The 5141-nt window shown below is 39.8% G+C and overlaps 1 protein-coding gene across 3 annotated transcripts in view; it reads right to left on the bottom strand.

Annotated features, from left to right (window-relative positions):
- Window positions 1-4831, bottom strand: part of LOC122083790 (protein XAP5 CIRCADIAN TIMEKEEPER) — a 35031-nt gene extending 30200 nt beyond the window's left edge. The window contains exon 1 of one of the 3 annotated variants that reach the window (XM_042651702.1): window positions 4499-4831. The gene's annotated coding sequence lies outside the window, so the exon portion shown is untranslated. The remainder of the gene's footprint in view (window positions 1-4498) is intronic. The other 2 variants (XM_042651696.1, XM_042651687.1) reach the window with 2 other exon arrangements.
- Window positions 4832-5141: the final 310 nt, after the last annotated feature.

Below are 5141 nucleotides of genomic sequence, written 5' to 3'. Positions count from 1 at the left end.
GAAGGATCCTATTCCTTCCCCATCTTTCTTCTTCCCTTCCCATTCTCTGTGTCGGCTTCCATCGATACTGAGAACAAAAAAAAAAAAAAAAAATCCCAAAACCTCCCTTCCCTACCGCCTTCTTTGTTCCTTCCGGCAGCAACAAAAAAAAAAGAAAAAGAAAAGGAGTAGCAAGAAGAGAAGAAAAGACGAAGAAGAAGAAGAAGAACAGAGAGAGACGCATACCTGGTTTCCGTCGGACCCCTGAAGTGTCTCGCCTCCCTTTCTTTTCTCCTCACTTCGATTCCCAATCAGAAAATCCCACCGCCTCCTCTTTCTATGTCCGACAGCAAAGGAAAAAAAAAAAAGAGAGGAAGAACGAAAAAAGGAAGTCATGAAGAAGAAGAAGGAAAGTCGAGATGAGAAAAGAGAGGTAGCGACATACCTGAGTTGAAGCCGTCGCGAGTCACCCATCCCTTGATCGGAGTTGCAACGTCTCCCTCCTCCTTCGCCGATTCCCTTGGGTCGATTACAAGAACTCCCACCGCTGGGTTCGTCTCTAAGCAGGAGGACCTTTTTGTCGGTAATCCAAAATCCACCCCATTTTTTTTATTTCTCTTTCCACTTCCTTTTTTTCCCCCATTACCCCTCTTTTATCTATTAATTCCTTCTATCCCTAATTTTTCCTTATTTACATTTAGCTCCCTGCCCCCACTTGATATCCTTTGTGGTTTACTTGAATCTCAAGTAATTGCAATTTTGCCCTTCCCAAAAAAAAAAAAGAGTTATTTCCTATTCTACCATATATTCTTGAGTGCTATTTTGTTAATCATCACCATGGTTGCCAATAGTGAAGTTGTTCAGCAGCTGAATTCTTATAAAGGAGAAACTGATACAAAATTTGGTGCTCTCACTAACATGGTCACGTCCCTAAAAACAATGGTGGAATCTATGCAAGTTTCTATTGATCGTTTGGTGGCAGCAGATAAAGGAAAGAGTCCCATTCAATCTGGGGATTCTTCCAACACCACTCCACAGGATCCGCCAGTAACACTACCACCACCACCACCACATCATACACCACCACCACCACCTCCACCACCATATGGGACTGGTAGACATGATGATGGAGCAGAAAGAGCAGCAAAACTGGATGTCCTTGATTTTTATGGAGACAATAATCCAGAATTGTACCTTGACTGGATTCACAGTTTAGATACATTCTTCAGATGGTACGGGTTGACTGAGGCTCGAAAAGATCCTATTTGCAGAGGCCAAACTGAAAGGCACGGCTCGAGTCTGGTGGATCAAGCAACAACAACAGAACCGAACCCGAGGCATTGGTTTGGTCACTACTTGGGCTGAAATGTATGAAGTCATGAATCGGCGATTCTTGCCTTCTGATTACAAGCAACGCATGCATCTCAGGTTTGCACAGTTGAAACAAGAGACTTTGACCGTTGAAGAGTATGTTGCTAGATTTTATTATTTGGCCACTCGTTCTGACTTTGAGTGGGATGAAGAAGTCTTAGTGGCCCAATTTCGCAATGGTCTGCACCCTCAACTTAGTGCTGCCCTTGCATCTAGTCGACTACCTACAATGGAAGACGCCGTACAAGTAGCATATCAGGTTGAGGAAAGTCTGAAACGCCCATACAACCGGAGAAATTTTGCAGATACTTTTTCTCGAGGTACTAGTTCCGTTTGGCAACAGTCTCCTACCCAAGAGAGGTCATCTAGCAAGCCACAGGCAAGTGCTACATCTATGGTTTCTTCACGACCTAGTCGGCCGTATTCTCCACCTCGACATGTTTCTGAAATGTCATCTTCACGGCCTACTCGCCCATATTCACCCCCTCGGCGTGGTTCAGATAAACCTTCTGATTCTTCAAAATTTACAGTTCGGTGCTACTCATGCCATGGATTTGGACATATCAGTGCTCAATGGCCCAGCCGTTTGGTTGCTTTTATTGATAAGGATTCTCCTATACCATATATTCCCGAAGAGCAACTTGGTTCTGACACAGTTGATTTAAGAGAAGAGCGTGCAACAGGTGAAGTCAATGACACTCTCAATGATGAAGACCAACATCCTTTTTATGTCATTCGTCATGTGTTGACCACTCAGAAGGCCACTGAAAATGAAGATTGGCGCCGCAGTAGTATTTTTCAAACTCGTGTGAAGTGCAATGATCAGTTGCTAACCTTGGTCATTGATGGAGGCAGTTGCACTAATGTTGTCTCTGAAGACGCTGTTCGTAAGTTGGGATTGAATACAGAACCACATCCTAATCCTTACAAGGTTGCTTGGGTGAACAACACTAATCTCAAAATCACAGATAAGTGCTTAGTCACATATTCTATTGGTGGATTTAAGGATACAGTCCAATGTGATGTTCTCCCTTTGAAGGTGTGCCATATCCTTCTTGGTCGACCTTGGTTGTTTGATAAGAAAGTACAGCATTGTGGCTATGCCAATACCTATGCTTTCAAGAATGCCAACAAGACTATGAAGTTTCATCCTGCCAAAGATCTCCTTGAAATTAAGCTCAAGAAGATGGTGGGATCATTCCTCATTCAGCGTATTCCTTCAGACGGTCTCCTCGGTCCTTTCCCTAACTTGATGGAGTCGAGTTCTTTTCAGAGGAGGAGAGTTGATGCAGATACGGCTGCCCTTTCTTAGTTGGACCAGCATGACCGGCTTTGGAAGCCAAGAGCCAAGAAGAACCGGTCCAGCCCAGGGTTTTGGTCCAACAAGGGTTGGAAATAAAATTAGTAGTTTACTTAGTATTTTATTTCATGCTTTTATTTTCCAGACTTGAACGTAGGAGTAGGATTTACTTCCTTGCTTTGGTTTCCTTTTTATAGTTGTTTCCTAGTTTAGGCTAGTTTCTATTTCAGTTAAGTTTCTAATTTCATGTTCCTATTTTCCTATATATTGGTTATAATCAATTGAAGATTTAGAGAGTGATTTTGATTATTGAATGAATGTGTTGAGTGTGATTCTCCTTTTTCTCCCTCTCTATTCTGATCTCCCCTCTCTTCCCTAAGGTTCTCCATCAGGATCTCTCCCTATTCTGTCCGAAACCATGTCTCAGCCTGGGTTGTCTGAGCTGGTGCTGCACTCTTGCAGCGCTGTTGGAGGATCTGTTTGGTGGATATTCAGGTCTATTTTAGACCCTATTCTGATCCAGGCGAGCATACCTTACATCAGTGATGCCACTGACATTCTTCTTCTTCCTAATCGATTTCTTCTTTTGGTACATCTCTTTCAAACTCTGGTTAGTTTGTTCTATTTCCCAGTCTTCTATTTCATCTATTTCTCTTAATCTTACTCTTTCTATTATTTTTTTCTCCTTAATTCTACATACCCAAGGATACCCTGATTTCCCTTCACATTCAACCATCTTAACTTCTCCGTAACTTCATAATTTCAACTCGAATTGATCCCAAACTTGGTACTTCAGTCCCTAGCATCAAAATCCACCAGTATCGACCGATAAACCTAATTTCAAGGCCCTTTCCACCACCTGGTAACCCCTGCACAGTTCTATCCAAGATCACAACTTATCCAATCACAAACCCTTCAATTGTCATTGAATGTCCATCAAATTTTGGGCTTTAGTTAAATTTAGTTTATCGGTCCAGAATGGTTCCCGACTTGAGTTCCAGCCTATTCTGATTTCTGATTTTTGAGATACAGAAAATCTCCTATTTTCCCAAAAAATTTCCTAGTTGGTTTACACCAATTCAAACCTGTCCGCTAGCAATTTAGCCTTAATTTCTTAGAGTTGGGGTTCCTGGCCTGCGCACCATTAGCAGACCAATGTGGCAAATCCAAAGAACCAAATTATTCCGAGAGAACCACATGTACAGTATTTTTTTTTATTTAATAACTGATTTTTTTTTTGGAGGGTGAATTAAATAAAACTGAATTGATTACATTTGAAGGGTGCATGGGAATTTGACTAATCGTAGAAAATATCATATGATACATTCAATTTTTTTCTCAGAGAGAGAGAGAGAGAGAGAGAGAGAAACTCTTTCAGAATTAAAAAACAACATATGAAACTGTAAACTGAACTGTATCATACACATCAAGTTGCTATTTTCTGTGCTTGTTTAGATTTATGACTTAAAATGCCTCTTGAGTTATTGGTCCAAATGGGCATTGTTTGTATACCATCACCTACCTATCCTGTACAATATAAATGTTCTAAATCTTCTTGCGCACTTTTTTTCCATTACGGAGAGAAAATTGATACCACTATTTCAATCGGAACAACAATAAAGTTGACAAGATTAAAAGTGTGGAAAAATAAAACGAGGAATTATTTATACGTACAAATTTGGCAAGTACAAACCCTTCAAGCTTATAACATAAAGCTAAAATTCAGAATCGCTTCATACAACAGGAATAAGATTGAAGCAAATGAAAAAAAGTTGTGCAATATCAGCAGAAAACTAAAACAGACAGACAGATTAGATAGATTAATATAGAGGGATGGGTAAAACCTACCTTTTTTCCCAGTTGAAGTGTCTTCAGCAGCCTAACGGGGACGACAGAAGATCCAGAAACCCTAGATTACCTTTTTTTTTTTTTTTTTGGTACGAACCCTAGACTACCTTGAAGCATGCAAAGGGAACCTGTCTAAATGAGTCGGTCAGTGTGTGAGAGACTCTGGAAGAGGACCGAGACCAATACGCGTCAACAGCCTGCCTCCACTTTCCCATGTGTCTGTGCGTGGTGGTAGCGTTTTCTTACCTTAAAAATGAGAAAATATATTGTGAAGTATAAATCGATCCGGCATCAGGTATTTGATTTGGTTCTGCTTTAATATCATAAATATTGATGATTCGAAATCAGACCCAAGTCCCACCTTGGATCTGAAAATCAGTACTCATAACGAACCTATCCAGTTCTAGTATGATTCTAATTCCTATTCAGTACCCAAAATTGATTCCTATATGGTTCAATCTCGATTCCTATACTAGATTTATGGTATATATCTTTTTTTCTTAGAAATTTATAGTATATATCTACTATAACACAATAGTATTATAAAATCAAAAACTAATATTAGTAATATATTGCAATATATTACTATTAAATATATAAATATTCTATAATATGTTAGTATTATACTATAATATATTGGTTA

This window comes from Macadamia integrifolia, chromosome 1 (assembly GCF_013358625.1).
Source record: "Macadamia integrifolia cultivar HAES 741 chromosome 1, SCU_Mint_v3, whole genome shotgun sequence".
NCBI lineage: Eukaryota > Viridiplantae > Streptophyta > Magnoliopsida > Proteales > Proteaceae > Macadamia > Macadamia integrifolia.
Note: the sequence above shows the minus strand (reverse complement) of the source record. Positions and strands in the feature narration are given on the sequence as shown.